Genomic DNA, 20,269 nt, shown 5'->3' with positions numbered 1-20,269 from the left:
CATTACTTTATGTGCAATTATTCTTTAATACTCCAGGAACATTTTGTAGTGTATCTTAGGTACTCATCCTTTTCTTCTTTTGTTTTGGTTTTGATTTTTTTTTTTATTTTAATATTCTTGGCTCCTGCAAAGATTTTTCTATTTTGGTTTTATTTGTGATGAAGGAACAATTGTTTATTATACTGGAAGTGAAATTGAATTTTATTAAAATGCTTCTTATTTGTCCTTTTCTTAGTTTTGTTGGTTAGTTTGGTTTTTGTATATTTGGGTAATTTCTGGTGTTTTTTATCTTATTGGTGATGCCTATGAATAATTGAACAGTAACTTCTCCTTCTATATACAATAAAGAAAATATGTCTGACCAGTCTGAATTTAAAAATCCTTAATGTAGAGAAGATATTTAGTGATAAATTTTCACTGTCTAAAAAACTTTTCTTCCTTTGTTATATATAAACTTTATTGGAAAGGCCAAAGTTAACACTTTAACAAAGCATTTTAACACTATTTTTTTTACAGATGTGGGAATCAGCAAACATCTCGCCTTTTAGAAGTGATGATACAGATAAAAAATTATTAGTGCAAACTAATTTATCATTATTTAGAGTTTTGCCAGTTTTTAACATCAAAATTGAAGAAAATATTCACCTTATTTAAGGTTTGGTTTCATTTATTTCCTTTTTTTCTCTTCTTCTTTCTTTCTTAAAAAAAAAAATTTGTTACGGTTACAAAACCAGGGAACTTTAGCAATGAATATTTATAGTATTATGTCATCTGAAGGGGGCCCTCCCCACCCAGAACTAATGCATCTCTTCATTCTCACCTCAATGCCAGCTCACCGCCCTGGGACCAACATGATGGACCACTGTGCTGGGCCCCACATCGCTCCCTGCCCACCCCAGCTGTGTGGAGAAAACCCAGCAGACCCCAAGTGCAGCCAAGCCAAAGAGGCAGCACCAGTGCCGTGAGTGGTGGGGGACGTTTAGTGGAGAAGACGCTCTGCCATTTTTGCTTCCCTTTTGTTCCCAGGGGCAGGGGTGCCACGTGTTGGGTGAGTTTCTCCCTTTGTGGGTAAACTGTTTCCCCTGTGTTTTTGTAGTTGTTTCAATTTTCTTTTAGTAAACTTCTTCTTTTTCACTTACATCTCCTTGCATTTTTGTCTCTGTGAAAGGGCAGGGAGTTAATTTCATTTGAGTTCCCAACCAAATATGTTTGTCTTTTAAACTAAGACAATTCTGTATAGGATATGTGTAATACCTAACAGAGACATTAGCTTTTCTCTCCTGGAAGACTTTTTTTTTTCTCTAAATCTTTATTTACTTATGTTGATGAAATAGATACCTCCAAGGAGCAGGAAGTTCTCCCTAGCTGGGAACACAACCCCCAGGATTGGGGAGGGGGGATGATGAGCAGGATCATGAAGCCACTCACTTAAAACTTTGAAACATAAAAGGTTAACACAAAATTGTAAGAGAAATTTCAAAACCTTAACATTAGGAAACTAGGCAGTCCTTGGCATAGCAACTCAGCGAATCCTAGAGCAGTCCTAGAGAGATAGCTGCATTCCTCACAGAGATAGCAACTCAGCAAATCGTAGGATGAGCCAAAAGTCAGCCTGACCTTATTGTGTTTGCCAAAACTGCCTTAAAAGGAGAAGATCGAAAGAAAGTTCAGAAGTTTACAGTGAGGAAGACTCACACACGACCCCCGCCCAGAGGAAGGCAACAGGAACTCCCACCGTGAAATCTCCCCAAATTGAAGACTCCGCCCAGACTCCACCTTCATATGAATATTACAACTAGATGTTGCAATTTAATGAATATGCATGATTATGTTGTAATCCTATATTCGAAAACTGTATAAAAGAGCTACGCTGATTATACACGACGAAGCTTTTTGCCCAGGGCGACCTGGAGAGCTTCCCAACGCGTTGCAATAAAATACCTCCTGCTTTAAAGAAACAAACTTTGTCTCTAAAGCAGTTTCTCCGTGCCTTTTGGGGCAAAAATTCGGCATCAACTCCAGGAACATTTTGTGGTGTATCTTAGGTACTCATCCTTTTCTTCTTTTGTTTCGGTTTTGATTTTTTTTTTTATTTTAATATTCTAGGCTCCTGCAAAGATTTTTCTATTTTGGTTTTATTTGTGATGAAGGAACAATTGTTTATTATACTGGAAGTGAAATTGAATTTTATTAAAATGCTTCTTATTTGTCCTTTTCTTGGTGTTGTTGGTTAGTTTGGTTTTTGTATATTTGGGTTATTTCTGGTGGTTTTTATTGTATTGGTAATGCCTATGAATAATTGAACAGTAACTTCTCCTTCTATATACAATAAAGAAAATATGTCTGACCAGTCTGCATTTAAAAATCCTTAATGTAGAGAAGATATTTAGTGATAAATTTTCACTGTCTAAAAAACTTTTCTTCCTTTGTTATATATAAACTTTATTGGAAAGGCCAAAGTTAACACTTTAACAAAGCATTTTAACACTATTTTTTTTACAGATGTGGGAATCAGCAAACATCTTGCCTTTTAGAAGTGATGATACAGATAAAAAATTATTAGTGCAAACTAATTTATCATTATTTAGAGTTTTGCCAGCTTTTAACATCCAAATTGAAGAAAATATTCACCTTATTTAAGGTTTGGTTTCATTTATTTCCTTTTTTTCTCTTCTTCTTTCTTTTTTAAAAAAAAATATTTGTTACGGTTACAAAACCAGGGAACTTTAGCAATGAATATTTATAGTATTATGTCATCTGAAGGGGGCCCTCCCCACCCAGAACTAATGCATCTCTTCATTCTCGCCTCAATGCCAGCTCACCGCCCTGGGACCAACATGCTGGACCACTGTGCTGGGCCCCACATCGCTCCCTGCCCACCCCAGCTGTGTGAAGAAAACCCAGCAGACCCCGAGTGCAGCCAAGCCAAAGAGGCAGCACCAGTGCTGTGAGTGGTGGGGGTCGTTTAGTGGGAAGACGCTCTGCCATTTTTGCTTCCCTTTTGTTCCCAGGGGCAGGGGTGCCATGTGTTGGGTGAGTTTCTCCCTTTGTGGGTAAACTGTTTCCCCTGTGTTTTTGTAGTTGTTTCAATTTTCTTTTAGTAAACTTCTTCTTTTTCACTTACATCTCCTTGCATTTTTGTCTCTGTGAAAGGGCAGGGAGTTAATTTCATTTGAGTTCCCAACCAAATATTTTGTCTTTAAACTAAGACAATTCTGTATAGGATATGTGTAATACCTAACAGAGACATTAGCTTTTCTCTCCTGGAAGACTTTTTTTTTTCTCTAAACCTTTATTTACTTATGTTGATGAAATAGATCAAAACTGTAGACTTGGCCTTATTGAAATACTGTTGGGTTTTTTGCTCTAAGTAGCTACGGTAATGCAAGGTGAATTTATGCATATTTGAAGTGCTTTTGATACAAAGTAACTGTTTTTGTGTGTATGTTTATCCATAAAATATATAAATATATATGTATATATATGTCAACTTCTATTTCCTATTCCTAGAAATTCCCATATGTTTATTACTTGTAAAAATGAGCTTGTATTTGCCAACTTTTGCTTCACAATTTTTAGAAGATTCACATGATTTTAGAAGTCTATAAATACAATGTACACAACATGAACACATGAATAAAGAGAATAATAACCTTGGAAGTGTGAGTATTCAGAACATAAAAAATGTCAAAATTGGTGCTTCCTTTGTAAATTTGTTTTGTCCTGACATGCCTAGGCACTTTAACTGAGTAATGAAAGTAATTGAAGAATTACAGAACACTTTTGCACTGGAATCCTGAATGATTCAGTGCACCAAAGGATTTACATCTTTTGGACATTTTCCTTTAAAATAATTTTTTCTTTTATGAAGATTGACTGTATGGTATTTAAATAGCAAAAATGTGAGCTTTTAGTATCTTATTTTATTTTACAAAATATGTTTGGTGTGTAAGTAATTTAATTTCCACTGTACATATTAGAACTAAGACCAAAAATAAATAACTAAAGAAAAGCAGATAGGAGTCCAAAGAATACAAATATAGCCTAGCAATTTTAAAAGCATAACACTGAGATGCTTTACTTTCATTTCTGATATATAGAACATGTACCCAAAACACATAGGATCATAGACTTGTTGGAAAAGGCCTCTAAGATCATCATGTTCAGCTATTGACCTGGTACTACAATGTTCACCACTAAACTATATCCCCAAGTTCCATGTCAATAGGTTTTTGAACATTTCCAGGAATGGTGATTTCACCACTTCCCTGGGCAGTCTGTTCCAATGGCTCACCATCCTTTCTGTGAAGAATTTTTTTCCTAACATCGAGTCTAAACTTCTTCTGGTGCAACTTGACACCATGTCCTCTTTTTCTGTCATTTGTTATTTGTGAGAAGAGACCTACCCCCATCTCCCTACAACCTCCTCTCAGGTAGTTGTACAGAGCAATAAGGTCTCCCCTCAGCCTTTTCTTCTCCAGGCTATATAGTCCCAATTCCTCATAAGACTTTGGCTCCAAACCCTTAACCAGCTTTGTTGTCCTTCACTGGATGGGCTCCAGCACCTCAATATCTTTCTTGTACTGAGGGACCCAAAACTGAATGCAGGATCTGATATGTGGCCTCACCAGTCCTGAGTGCAGAGGCACAATCACTTCCTTGGTCCTGCTGTCCACACTATTTCTGATAAAATCCAAAATGCCATTGACCTTCTTGCCACCTGGGCACACCTCTGGCTCCTGTTCAGCTGGCTGTCAACCAGTATCCTCAGGTCCTTTTCCACTGCACAGCTTTCTGAGCCCTATTCTGCAAGCCTGTAGTGGTGCATGGGGTTCTTGTGACTGAAATGCAGGACTTGGCACTTGGCCTTATTGAACCTAAAACAACTGACCTCACCCATCGACCCAGCCTTTCCACATCCCTTTGCAAAACCTTTTTGTCCTCCAGTAGATCTACACTCCTACCCAACTTGGTGTCATCTGCAAACTTACAGAGGGTACACTGGATGCCTATGTCCAGATCACTGATAAAGCTATAAAACAGGATGGACAACAATACTGAGCCCTATGGAAAATCAGTGGTAACCAGTCACCAGCTGGATTTAACTCCATTCACCACCACTCAGGGGGTCTGGCCAGTTTTTTAACCAGCAAAGGGTACACCTGTCCAAGCCACGGGTTGCCAGTTTCCCCAGAAGAATACTGTGGGAAACATTGTCAAAGGTTTTATTAAAGTCCAGGTAGACACCACAACCTTTTCCTCATCCAATAAGTAAGTCACCTTGTCATTAGGAGGAGGTAAAGTTAGTCAAGCAGGACATGCTTTTCATAAGCCTGTGCTGGTTGGGCCTGCTACCCTGGTTGTCCTGCTCACGCCACATGACAGCACTCAAAGTGATCAACTTCATGACCTTCCCTGAAACTGAGGTCAGCGTGACAGACCTGTAGTTCTCAGGATCTACTTTTCAAAGGCAGAGACCTATGGAAAAAATACAATCATTTGGATCCAAGAATAAGTTTTGACACCATAAAATGTATTTTAGCATGCATTCAAAACTATAATCCTACAAATGAAAGTTTTCATAGGACTTAGTGAGACATCTCCTTACAGAGACATATTGACTATGCACATAAACGTGAAAGTTACAGAATAATAATTTTATCCTGGGTATATACCAAACAACACATCATTCAACAAAGAATCATAAAAAATATTTAACTTAATTGTTCTATCTAGAGAAGATCAGGATAGATGGATAGATGGATAGATGGATAAAAGAAGGTCCATAACTGCATATTTTTAATACAGGGTACACAGACTAAAATTGGCAAGCATATGTTTGATTGTATCAGAATTAAAACATACTTCTTCATGGGTTTAATTTCATCTGTGGATTTTTTGAAAGTCTAATGCTTTCTGGACACTTCTGATGGTTGTGGGTATATGAGGAAAGAAAAAGAGATACATGAAGAGCTGTCTTACCATGACTACATTTCACCCAAATACTTAGAAATTTTATTTCTGCTTTGCTGGGTAAAAAAAAATAAAGTAACATTATAAATCTTCCAAAGCTGTAATGAATTGAAATTATAATCTAAAATAACATATACAGCTTCCTTGCGACACAAAGGGAGAAATATGGAATTGAAGCAGAAAGGACACCAGATGTTTTGGAAGTATGTTCAAGGAATTAGTGTTGTAAAGGTTTGAACATACTGGTAAACTGTCTAAGCGAAGTATCTCAGTGGTTGGTTGAACCTTTTATTGGATGTATGATGGGAAGAGTCTTACTGAAAAGTGTTGAATTTAGACGGGAGGTTAAAAGTAGCCCTAGGCTATGCCTAGAGCTTGTAATATCACAGACACACCTGTAGAGCGACCACAAAGTTTCTAGACCCAAGAATTGTGAAGAAAGTTTTCTAAATGTCAAATGACTGCAATACAACATTATACCGGGTCAGCTGCAGTCTGAGAGCCTGAGGCTTGGTTTATATTACAAAGTTTTGCAGCCACAGCTATATCAGTCTGCACTACAATATCAAAACCAAACAAAACAGCAGAAACCTTCTGTGACACCTGTATACTGGCAAGTCTTTCACATAGACTTTATGGCTGTCCATATCAATGCTTACTAATAAAACATGTCAGAAGGCAAATGTAAGTTATTTAGAATTAAGAGTGTATTGATGGTTGTTTCAGTGTAAACATGCAGAAAAAGTCTGGGTAAAAAAAACTAGAATGCAGACCTTGTTACCATTACACTATAGACTCACGCTTCTTCATATGTTCCCTTTATATTCCTTGCTTATTTAATTTCATACAATAAAAAAAAATCAGAGAAAAGCACTCTTTCATGTGAACTGAAGAAACTGTGATAGATAAGTAAAGTCAACAGGGCATATTTTGAATTTTGTCTATTGTTTACCAAGTAAACACTTTAAATTTTTTTAAAATATTAAATAATTTATCTATTAAAATTCACAGAGAAAGTGTATTGGAGTAGAGCAGCTAAGCTCAGCTTTAAGTTTCTGTTTTAAGCAAAGAATAAGCTCTGATCAGCTTTTGAAAGACAGAATTTATGGGAATAATGGACCTGAATCAAGACCTGCATACTGACCTGAATAATGAACTAAAATCAAGGAAGTGCTCAGTGTTTTACACTGATTCTTTCAAGAAACCTTTCTGATTTGCTTGTCAGGGAATTGTTCTGCATCCTTTCTGAAGTATCTGTCTCATTTCATTTACTATATACAGAACAGCCTTTATTTCACAGCTCTGAAATGCATTGCACTGATAATTTCTGTAAATACTGCTGCTATGATAGGATTTTACTAAATCTTCATCCTGCAATATTTAGAATCTTTTGTCCTTTCCCTGAAATCATCTGCCTCATAATAACAAATTTTGTATTTCTGAAACAAGTTGTGCTAAACCCATCTCACTGATTTGAGCTTTTATCTACATGAAATCTCTGAAACTTGTATTTCAGAATATTTGAGAAATTTGGAGATAATTCTAGGCAAAACCCACAGGTTTATATTTTATGAGTTTTTCAATACACCTTTAGTACACTTGTAGCTTTATTACACAATTCATTTTAGCTACTTTACAGTAATTGAGCTATAAGCTAAGCAAAGAGTCCCTAATGCTGTGATTACTTCCATCTACCAAATATTAAAATACATCTATGGCAACCTGAAGCTCAGCAATAATACAAATAAACACCAGACAAGGAAACAAAAAGAAAAAAGAGATAAAAATTTTTATTTACCTTCTTATCTTACTTTGATTGCTAAGAAGTCAAACTTTCATATGATAATATTATCATATAAAGCATATATGAAATAAAGTTCATAGGTATAATGAAGGAAATTAAGAAATTAATATGACTAATACATCCTACAAGAGTAAAGACGGTATAGAAGTAATAAACATTTTGCAAAACAATTTTATTTTCAAGGGTTGGGTGGGGTTTTTTTGGGGGGTAGCAACGAGGGGAGAGGTGGGAAATTCTGTGGAGAAATCACAAGTTTCATTAGATCTTTAAATTGTTTCTTTTCCCTATACAGTTACAGTGACCATAATCAGAAGATTATTGTATGTGAGGAATAAGTTATCCCCAAAATGGTGAACCTGAATAGACACAGGCTTGTGCTCTTCACGTGTATGTCTTGGCCATCACACCTGTAGCTTTTTACTGCAAGATAAGGTCAACCAGCAAATCCTGGAGGAGAAGCCTGTAGCTCTTCCCATTGGGTAACAGTGATTATGCCACCTGTGTACCTATCTTAAAGCAAAGCAGCATTTTCTCATGTGAACACTTTTTTGCTTGACAGTAAAAAAATGATTGTTAAAAATGTTTCTTTACTAAGAAAGTCCTATAAGAGCTCTAAATACCAAAATGCTGGTGAACCTCTCTGTTGAGAGGATCTGGGCAGCATGATCAGAGGTGGGCAGCTCTGATCAGAGGTGTCTTACCACCCAATGGTCCATTTTGGTTTCCCAGAATGTGAAGCAACATAGGATTATCTATGCTATTTCTCTTTTTCATTCTACTGTTAACTCTTACAAATGTTATCAATAATTTTTGGAATCTACAATCTGCCATTTCTACTGGGATCATAACAGACATCAGATACAGAGTATTACAATAATCATAGAGAATTAGTTCATTTATAATATACTTCTCTGCAGCCGAAAGAAATGGGAAAATGTGGTTAGTACACTTTACTGCGCAAATAAGCATATCACAAAAAAAAAATTAAGTCTTAATATTGCAGTTTACACTTTTAAGTTTTAATTTATGTATCTTATGTGATTTAGAGCACATTGATGGTGAATATCATCATTTTTACTTTCTTGGTAACTGAGGGTGGGTGGTAGAGAAAACTCAATTCTTGGTTCAGCAGCTATTGGAAAATCTCCTACTCTTCAAATATATGTTTTCTGGTCAAATTCACTTTCTGAAGAACTCAATTTCAGTATCACTTGAAGGCATTTAAAATGTTATTTTTCTTACTATCTTCTAGTTTCCAGTCAGAAGATATTTTTTTACCTTATTTTTCATGATATAATAAACATGAAAAAGTTATCTCAGATAGAGCTTAGTTTTCAAGCAGCTATTCATGTGCTTGTAAGGTAAGCATTTTATTTTAGTTTTAATCTTCACATAGCAACATTAGTAACATCAATTTAAACTTATAGTTGGGGGAAAAACCTCCACAAATAAACCCTTAAATCAAATACAAAGTAGCAAATATTTATTAGTGTGAAAGATTATTGTTAAATTACCATTAATTTTAAAAAAAAAACAAAAACGCTGTACTTTGAAAGTTATGTCTTGAACAAAAGCAATCAAAACAGGGTTAGGTTATGCAGTATAAGTACAATAACCTGAGATATCTAGAAAATTCTAAATGCAAATTAAGCATGACACCCTTCTTCCCCATTACTTAGCATGTATATTTTCTACTCTACCTATACTTAGCAGATTGGCAAAAAATATAAACTATAATAAACTTTATGATGCTTGCCTAAAAAAACCCCACACTGCATTAATGCATTGCAGCTGTCTAATCATCGCTACTTCTCTTTGGAAAATGAATGAGAAACTCAGCAAATCTCATGGCCTCTTTGAAGAGAAGCATTATTATTTCATTTTACCTTTCTTGTCTGCAGCAGTATACAAACACCTACCTGGAGCCCTGAGTATCTGTAATGCAATAACAAGACCTTCAGGTTAAGACCATTCCCCCTTGTCCTATCACATGCCCTTGTGTAACCCCCCTTTAGGAATTGGAAGGTTGCTATAGAATATCTGTGTAGCCTTCTCTCTTCCAGGCTGAACAACCCCAATCTTCTCTGCCTGTCTTCACAGGAGAGGGGTTCCAACCCTGTGATAACTCAGTGGCTTTTCCCTGGACTCAATCCATCATATCGACATATTTCTAGTGTGGGAGACCCCAGAGATGGATGCAGGTGAGGTCTCGAAAGAAGAGAGTAGATGTACAGAATCACCCACCTTGACCTGTTGGCCATGTCTCTTTAGATGCAGCCCAGGATGTGGTTGGCTTGCTGGGCTGCAGCTGCTGGGTCACATTGAGCTTTTTGTCCATAAACATTTCAGCCAAGCTAATAGGAGAAGCATTTCTGAAGATAAAAACAGTCCAATGATGAAATTGTCTATAAAAATATCCGAAATACAAATAAAGAAATAACTGATTTTTTTTCCTAAGACATAATTTTAGACATAATTTTGCACTGTTTCTTAGACTTTTATAAGAAGTCAGTTTTAGGCTTAAGAACAGAATGGTACAGAAGTTGACCAACTGATGTCCTGCAGGTCTCTTATTGAAACTAGTGTCCAAAAGTAATTCAAGAAATGTTTTTTCTGCACTTTGGGCAACTTATGACTGGAGTCATAGAATTCCCAAAGGATTGGGTCTGAAGTTGCGCTGACTGTTCCATGTTTGCCTCGCATTTCACTTTTTTGCATAGTTAGTGACTTAGTAAGGTTTAGAAAAAGGGGACTATCAGTTTGCAAAGGAAAATGGTAAAAGAAATAATAAAACTGAAGCTTTGTCAAGGGGATGGTATTGAGCAGATCGTGAATCTTAAAATCATAGAATATCCTGAGTTTGAAGGGTCCACAAGGATCATTGGGTCCAATGCTGATTACTTGACAAGTGCTTTAAGCATTCATCATAATTCTAAAGAGCACAAGGCATCTGGGATAAAAAAGAAAAAGGCCTCTTCCAAACCCGAACAAACCCCACTCCCCAGAAAAGAAACAAAACACTGAAATGAACCCAAATTGATTTTGACTGGGATGGAGTTATTTTAATTGTGGCAGTTTGTATGGCGCTGTGTTTGGGTTTGTGATGAAAACACTGTTGATAACACAGGGATGTTTTAACTATTTCTGAACAGTGCTTGCACAGTGTCAAGGGCTTCTCAGTTTCTCACGCTGCTCCACCAGTGAGGAGGCTGGGAACATACAAGAGGTTGTAAGGGGACACAACTGGGACAGCTGAACCAACCGACCAAAGGGATATCCCATATAGTATGACATAGTGCTCAGCATTAATACTGAGAGAAAGGAGGAAGGGGATGACTTTAGGAATGATGGAATTTATCTTCCCAAGTAACTATTTCATGTGATGGAGCCCCACTTTCATTGAGATGGTTCAACAGCTGTCTGCTGATGGGAAGTAATGAATTAATTTCTTATTTTGCTTTCATTGCACATTCAGCCTTTATTTTACCTACTAAATTGTCTGCATCTCAAATTGTGAGTTTTCTCACTTTTAACACTTTGATTCTCTTCCTCATCCCTCTGTGCTGTGTGTCAGAGAGCAACTGTGTGGTGTTTACCTGCCTACTGGGGTTGACCCACAATACCTCCAAGCCAAAAATCACTGTGACCTGCACAGTCTTGTGTCAGAGTGAAAAGATGCCTCCTTTCTGATTCTTTACAGTGTCATATTGGCATTCAGAAGGATGCTGCATGATCAGTACTATAACTGACAGCAAATTTCATAGGCCCTGTAGACACAGAAGGAGGTTTAGCATTTTACATCAGCAGCATTTTGCCAGAATTTTTTTTTAATCCAAATTGTTCTCAAAGGAAAAAAAAAGAGCTGTCCCTTCCAAATTAAAAAAAGGTAACAGTCTTCTTATGCTAAAGTAGCAAGATTAAATGAATCATTCAAGTTCTTACATCACTTTAAAGTTCATTTCTTTCTTTCTGACGAAGATGTATGAGACACTGAAAAGCATATTCTGTACGTGTCATCTGTTTCAGCCTTATCTAAACAAGAGGGCACTCTCTTAAAACAGGAAATTTATGATCTCTTCCTGACCTTTAGGAACACTTTTATTCTCTCTGTTTTTTATAAATTAGCTTTAGGTTTAGTCTCAGACACAGTGGAAGAAACCTCTAGGCTCACACAATAAAACAGAGATATCGATAAAAGCTAAATTTATGCAAGAGAATGCTTTAGTAGAGTCCAATGAAGAATCCCAGTCTCCATTCCTGTGAATTTTAAAAAACATAGGATAATGAAAAGAAGCATTTTGCCATCATTCTGCTGAATACAGTGATTCATTGTTTGAATTATTTCAACATTGTTTGTATTCTAATTATATGTAAGATTTTCTAAACATAAAGCAGAGATTCACAAACTCCTTAGACATGTTAGATAAATCAAGAGAGCAGGAAAATGCTCTATACCATCAAATGATCTAAACTTGAAAATTCTTAAAATCAAATTCTGTATATCACTGTAGAGAAATAAATTAATTTCTCTACTAATTAGTATGCCATAGATTCTTTTCTTTAATTTGAAAGACTGTGATGTTTATCAACATGCAGTGGTGTTTGTTCATTACATTGATTTTTATTATGGGATCCCACAATTTGGAATAATTATGAAAGAAACAACAGAAACATGTTTTTGATTATTCATTGTTTGTGGCATCTGTGGAAATATGTCAGCTTGACATCAACCATTAAAAAGCTTTATTTAAAATTTAGGGAAAAACAGTTGTGAATTTTAAACATTGTCTATAATGGAGCTTTGTAGTTTACATAATTATATTCTGTGAAAGAAAGGAGGCAAGCTTGGTCTGACTTCATTTTTCCATTAGAAAAGATTCCACTGTCTTCATCCCATGATACCAGCTGCACTGTGCTTTGTATGAGATCACTGTGCTTAATTTCAATAGCCTGCAGAAAGAGTTTATTTTTTAAGTGCTGTCTTTTGCAGATGTGCCAAGGGAAGGATAATTTTGGTTTCTCTAATCATATGCAGAAAGCTAGTCCTGTTCTGAAGCTTTGCTTTGCATGGTGCTTCCAGAATAGCCTTGTAAAGAAACCATAGTTTCAAACTGAAGTACATTTTAAGTCAGACTGTTTCCCAAAAGGATTCTTCAAAAGTTCTTAGAATTTTTACTAAATATGAATATTTTTTTACTCACGGGTATACTAAATGCTATTTGAATAGAATGTGTGTATAAAGACTTTGCAAGTATAAGACTAGTATTTTAAAAAATGGTATTACAGGGTGATGACAAAAACATAACATTTGTCACAACAAAACTTTTAGAAACCCTTATACTTTCGTAAAGAACTTTGGGCACTGAGCCCATTTCTACAGTGAATACAACAGAGCAGATTTTCCTTTTCCAAGGTAAAGTCCCATCTTGCTGTTTTAACTTAGGTTAAGTGCTTATGAAACAAAGTCTATGAATTTGTAAACCTTAAACCTGCTCTGCTTATCTGAAGGAATAGTGCATGTATTTCCCTGAGCACAAATGCTTAAAAAGAAGCCCATAGTTTTATTTCGTGCTTCCATTCAACAAGGAATAGTCTTTAAAATAATGTCTCTTGGAACTACTGTTCTATCCTGTAAATTTTAAATGAAGGTGTTAAACTTCTTGGCAATACAGATGCTAAATTAAATCATTTTTGCTCAGAAACTTAACTCATTTTTAGACTTAAAAATCTCCTTATTAAACTGAAAATCAATTTGAGATGAATTATTTCCAAAACATTGGGAAATAATTAGAAAAGCATTAATTAATTAACTAAATTGTCCAATTGACAAAACATTTAAGATATTCAAAATACAAAATTATCACATTTGCTTTGAATAAAATAATAATCAGTAAAAATGTTAAATGTACTAAGATTAAAATAATCTCTGTGATTTTTTCTTATTGCAAATAAATATTTCTGATTCTATCTTTCTTTTTTTGAAGTCAAATTATTTACAATTTTTATTAACAATAAGAAAAATTGGGAGTGGATATGCATGTGCATGGAAATAATTTGAAAATATCTGGTTAAAATAAGGAAAACAGACTAAAGAATGGGAAGACAGTGAAAGATTCAGTCAATTTTATTGTATGGATTGGACAGCCAGACAGATCTGTACCTAATTTCAAAAAAAACCTCCAAAGAATTCAGAACAAAAATATGAATAGCAGTTATATAAAATACATTACAATCATAAAATTATAATGTGAAAATACTACCTTAGTTTGTACATCATCAACAACAAAGGCAAAGTAAGCTTTCTAAATTTAAAATATTTTTTGGGCCTTGAAATGATGGAGCAGGGAAATAATGAGACCATTTTTTAATGTTAATCCTTTCTTAGAAGATTAGAAAGTAAAACTAGCAGAGCAGATCCTGCCTATTTCTTAGAGCAAGCCTTTAATCACATTATAGTTCAGCTGAATGTAGCTTGGTTGGGTGCTTATTTAATTATAATTAAATGCTTGCAACACATGTGTCAGTGACAATATCCCTATTTCTAGACATCAACACTAGGATATATGTCTAATGATGACTCCACACTGAAGTATTTGGGAAGTGTCTTGAACGTAGTCTCTGATGGGTAATAGCTGAGAAAATGGATTGCAGAGAAGAAAATAGATTGCAGACAAAAAACCCAACAAACTAATATTTTGTTCCACATGACTGGGAAAAGTATTGGAGTGACAGCCTGAGACATTTATAGACTTAAATGATACATGGATTTATCATTGAAAAATTTCTCTAAATTGAAGTGTCCTCTGCATCTTATGTTATTTTTCAAGAGGAAGTTATATAGAAAAAATATGTATTTCAGTAACACCGAAATAGAGTTATCATGCAAAGTTTACCTCTCAAACAGTATAATGTAGTAAAAATATGTAATATTATTTATTAACTGGGAATCCTTTCTCCAGATTCTTGGTTTCCTTGTCAAATATGAACTCAATACCTTTTTAATTAAACCGCAGCTGGAAAACAAAGTTTTTCAGTCTAGAAATCACGTTATAATGTAGCAACCACATAGCAACACATAAGTGACCATCCTCGTTATGACAGTTGAGAAGATCTGAATTCAAAGCTCTAGTCTAGTTTAGGTAGAACAGGTGTTTCAATTTGAATCCTACAGACATGCCACATTTACTGTCAGGTTTCCCATCATCCTGTGGAATAGCTTCCTTTATCTTTATTTCTTTTTTATTCAGAAAAAAAGTTTGAAATGTCTTAGTTTAATCAAAATTTTGAATATGAATATTTGAAGCCTTGCAAATGATTCTCTTCCAGCTTTCAGTAATAACCTGGAGATGTTTCTATAAAATCATTTTACTTCCCTCTGAGGACTAAACTGTTACTGTTTCACAATCATTGATTTCAACGAGAGTGATAGTGACATAAACAAAGTCAGTGAAACAGCAAAGAAATTCCACAAAACCTGGCAGATCAGACAGTGTATGTGTAAGTAGACTGTATATATCAGCTGTAATCAATATACAGAGCTATTTGAACCAACTATCTCTACACCATCATCAATTAATGCAGCTGAGACATGTTCTGTGCCAAATTTTCTAATGGTGTATAGACAGCTCTTTTGGAAGAGTTTATGCAGAACATCCCGCAGGCTAGAAGATATGTTAAACACTTCGAAGAGTTACATCTGGCACTGACTGATCTACAACAGTTAAATACCTACGGTTGAATGCTGGATGTCCACTAATCATCACATGACTGAGACTGTAAATCCTGTGTGTGCCTTCTTCAAATAAACAAGCTGTTAGGAGAAAGGTAAAGTTCCTTTTGATATTTCTGAATTACCTCACTGCAACATCATTAAACACTACCTGGAATAGTATAAAGAGGTGATAGTCTGCAGTGTTTACCAGGCTTAGCACCACTGTGACGTCACATATGTGAGCTCCCACTAGGCAGCAAACTTTTCTAGAGATATTTTCTGAGCAACAGATAGGCACTTTGATGCCTCTTGGCAAGGACTCTCCAGTTACTAACATGCTGTTCTGATGACAGTAGTTGTCATGCAGGTAGGTGGTTGGACCAGCTTTGTATGGTTAACCTTTCCTGGGTCTAGCCTGAAACTAACTCTCTTTTCATTCTCCAAACCCAAGGCATCTTACCTATTATATAGTGGCACTTCAGGATGAATGGGAGGATTCCTCCTGCTCCAAGCAGAGACAAGAGTTCTGCTTTGTCTTTTGAGTTGGTTGAGTCTGTCACCTCAGGGTTAGAAGCAAGCTTACCTTCCCTTTACAAAGTCTGAAGGTAGGGCTGTCACTCAGTTTCTGACATTTGTGGATTTGACAAGTGGACCACTTGGTGGATAAGGAATTGGCTGGATGATTGTATTCAAACAAGTTGCAAGCTATGACTTGATATCTGGATGGAGGTCAATGATGTGCAATATTCCTCAGAGGTCCCTACAGGGACCAGAATTATTTAAATCTTTGTCAGGGACACAGAGAGTAGGACTGAGTGGACCTTCAGTAAGTTTGTGGATGTCAGGAATCTCTGCAGTGTGGTGGATACTCCAAACAGGAGGGAAGTGATACCATCCAGAGGTACCTTGTCAGGTTAGACAGGTGGGCCCATGCAAACCACATGAAGTTCAGCAAGGCTAAGTGTAAGGTCCTACACCTGTGTTGGGGCAATCCCAACCACTAATACAGGCTAGGAAATGAGTGGGTTAAGGGCACCTCTGCAGAGAAGGACTTGTGGGGTATTGGTGGCTGAAAAACTGAATATGAGCTGGTAATGTGTGCTTGCAGCTCAGAAAGCCAAATATATCCTTAGCTGCTTCAAAAGAAGCATGGCCAGCAGGTCAAGGGAAGTGATTTTCCCGTTCTACTCTCCTTATGATGCCATCCAGAATACTGTGTCCAGCTCTGGGTTCCCTAACATAAGAAGGATATGGACCTGTTGAAGCAAGTCCATAGGAGGGCCAGCCACTACAACAAGTGGAGGACTGGAGTACCTCTCGTATGAATACTGGATGACAGGTGGGTTTTGTTCATCCTGGAGAAGAGGGAGTCTGAGGAATGAGCATGAATGATGTTTTAGCATTTCTTTTCTACCCTACCTTTATAGAAGTGCAGTCTCTTGGGTTGTTATTTATTTAAAGGACAAAGACAAGTAAACAAAGTCATAAAGGTATTGTACATTGATCTTGCAGTAAAAGAAGAAAAAGCTGTTTAGAAATCTGCAACATTTTTGGGAGCATCTTTAAAATAAAAAATAGACTTTTTGATTTATACTTGGATGCTTTTCAGTTAGTTACATTTTCACACATTTCAGGTGTTGTCACTTGCTTACATTTTCTGTTTTTATTCTAATGAGTGTTAGATAAGTGACTGACCTGTATTTAAAAAAAAAAAAAAAAAAGGTTTACTTGGGGTAAATTATAGTCTAGAGCATTTTCAAAAAGTTATCTGAATCCTCACAAGCAGATCTATTATGACAGACTGATGTCAGTATCTCACATTTGACTCAGAGTTACAAGTAAGCAAGAAAAGCAAACCAATCTGGCTTCAGACTGACTGTTTTAATCACCAGCTGGCTAAGAGTACTAAACTATACATTTCCCAAGGAAAGATTATAGAGTAAAAAGCCCTAATCCCCATACCACCTCCAGATTCTCATGAATTAATGCATTAGTTCATAAATAAATTACATACTCAAACCTCTGCTTAAACTATGTTCAGTCATTTTCTTGCATCCCTATGGGTAGCTGAGTGTTCACTCAGATTTTTTTAATTACTAGTTGACATCAGAAGGAACAACGAACTTTCTTTCTTCCCTCCCCTGCTACGTACATAACACAGTGATACATTTTTAGTAAAACCAAACAAATGGATGGATGGCAGTGAATGGGCTACATTTTTACTATTTCCTGAAATAACGCTTATTAATTAATGAGATGTAAATGTTAAAGGGCACATTCTAATCACAAAAAGATAATGATACTTAGGGTATTACAATTTTTAAATAGTATTTTTCGCTCTTTCTATAACTTTTTAGGGGTCACTACTGCAATATTTTTCATTAGTTTTAATATTTAATGCTATTTGATAATTAAGGACAAATCAGTTAGTATTCAGTTTTCAGTTCTCTGGAATAGGTAATAGAAAAGTCAGCCTATAATATTGGTGGTCACTGTTTCATTCATTGGATGTCTTGGAAAAGAGTAACAAGACTAATGCTTGGTACCTGGTTGCATTGTCAAAGTCTGGAAAAGATTTAATTATCTGAACAGCAGTTTTATTGTGCCTTTCTGACTAAAGAGGAAATTTCAAGTCCTCGGGAGAAGTAGAATTTCATATGTTTTTTCTTTCCTAACATCTACTACATATACATGATTTGTGTTGTTTTCAGGCATCAAATTCTTATGCATTTACTAGGTAGTCCAAAAAAGAAAATTAACTAAATAAAGGTTCTCTTGTCGCTCCAAGATCGATCAAGAAATGTTTCTGGGTTTCTTTTCAAGTAGAAAGAAATAGTAGAAAATCATTTATAAGAGCTTAATAAAATGTCTGAGGTTATCCAGCCAGTTTCATTTTGAACCGCAAATAACAATGTTCTCTTGGATGAGGCTGAAGAAAGTAAGTCAGTGGATACTGGCATGCTGGCCTGCTACTGGGTGTGGTAACTTTTCAGGCAGAGGCCAGATGATGATTATCACTGCAATCAGCCAGGCGGGACAGGCAGTGATGCTATGGTATCACAGTTGCCTTCTGCCCTTGCAGAAAAGACACAGAGTCTTTGTAATTCCGCTCTTTGTAACTCTCAGTTTCCCTCACTAACATTTAAAGGGTCTGCCCCACCACCATTTATGGCAACAGGTCCTGAGCTCAGAGAAGGTGATCCTTGAATACCAGACCCTCTTTCCTGAGCCTCTCTTCCCTCCAGGGCTCTATCCCATGGTACTCTACCAAGCAGATCCCTGTGGAGTTTAAAGTCTTGTCTCCTGAAGTACAGCATAATAAGCTTGCTCTGTGCCCCTCTTGCTGCCCAAAAGATCTTGAACTCCACCATTTCACGGTCCCTGCAGCCAAGGCTACCCTTAAGTAATGGAGTTTCAATGATTTTCACATGTGCATGGCAGATGAACACTCTCTGGAAAAAACAATACTGGTGAAATGCTAACTGCAATGTTTTCTAGAAATTTCTTTACTAAATTCTACAGTGACTATGCAATTAATGAAATTCAACTTTTAGATACAAACTAAAAAAGATCAGCCTGATACTGTGTTAAACATAGATCCCCATTTGCTGTATGTGATCTCTGATAAAGATCCTGCAGATCAAATTTGAGCCCTAAGCTTATCGTTTTTCAGTTAGTGATATAACAGATCTAGCAAGATTAGTAGTAACATCAAAAAACACCCAAGCTTCTTAAAAGTTGGCTTGTCAGGCCGTGACTCAATATATACACATATGCACAACTCTGTGCTATGTAGTCTCTCATACTCAGCAAATACTGCAACATACACAGACTACCAGATATTAGATGATTAACTAAAAAAGCCACAAAATTAATTCAAATTTTATGCATTAAAATATTTTATGTTTTTAATACATTAACATTAAAAAGAACATTAAAAGGACTTGTGTTTCTAGTTATTCTACTTTGAAGGTAGTTTCTGTGTGCTGTGATTATAATAATAATGATTGAATATATTTTCCTAATGTCACTGAAATTTAAGCATCACATAGGTGTTTCAAATTACATAGTGTGTAGGATAAGGTGCACTGAATAAGCAACTGTATTGATTTTCACTCTGTTGTTCCAGCTTTACAGTCACGTAAGTGGAATTACAGATTGACTCATATTTTATGATGTTTAAATCTATGTTCATATCATGGGAGTTTTTACATTTAAAACAGAATATTAGTGTATTTCAAATCCTTTACCCATGGGAATTGTAATTTTAGTTCTTTTAATTTTCCAATTAATTATAAAGTTCTTAGTCCCCATGGGAACACACTTGTTAGCTATAGTGCTGTATATTTTTTATTGTCTCTTAGGAGGTAGAAATTTTGAAATATCTTCATCAATATTTACAAACAGTGGACAAAAGTCCACTAGCTTCCTGGATCCATCTCATACAAAAAGCCTAGGGAAAGTCAAACAGAGAGGTGAACTGGAGAAAATTAATTTCTTGTGAAGAAAGGGAAAAAGAAATGTTGCTTCTGCACCCTGTCTTCAAAGTAATAGAAAATACCTAGTTTTACTTTAAACAAGTGGGGTCACCAGTCATTTTAGAAACCCATAGTTGTTTTAAGTTTATTATTAAATAGCCAGGAGAATATACTTTATAAACATTTTGTAGTTTCCTAGAGTAGTTTATTAATTTTCATACAGAAAATTATAATTCATCTGTGAAACAGTTTTACAGACTTTAAAAAGATGTAAACATAAATTAGAACTAACATAAAAATAAT

General features: G+C 35.8%; 1 long non-coding RNA gene across 1 annotated transcript in view; it reads left to right on the top strand.

The window, feature by feature from the left end:
* Nucleotides 1–2,904, top strand: part of LOC126651932 (uncharacterized) — a 31,141-nt gene extending 28,237 nt beyond the window's left edge. The window contains exon 3 of the long non-coding RNA XR_007631830.1: nucleotides 2,818–2,904. This is a non-coding gene — a long non-coding RNA (uncharacterized LOC126651932). The remainder of the gene's footprint in view (nucleotides 1–2,817) is intronic.
* The last annotated feature ends 17,365 nt before the right edge of the window (nucleotides 2,905–20,269 follow it).

Source organism: Myiozetetes cayanensis, unplaced genomic scaffold (assembly GCF_022539395.1).
Source record: "Myiozetetes cayanensis isolate MyiCay16 unplaced genomic scaffold, myiCay2020 scf7, whole genome shotgun sequence".
NCBI lineage: Eukaryota > Metazoa > Chordata > Aves > Passeriformes > Tyrannidae > Myiozetetes > Myiozetetes cayanensis.
This window is presented reverse-complemented; position numbering and strand designations above follow the sequence as displayed.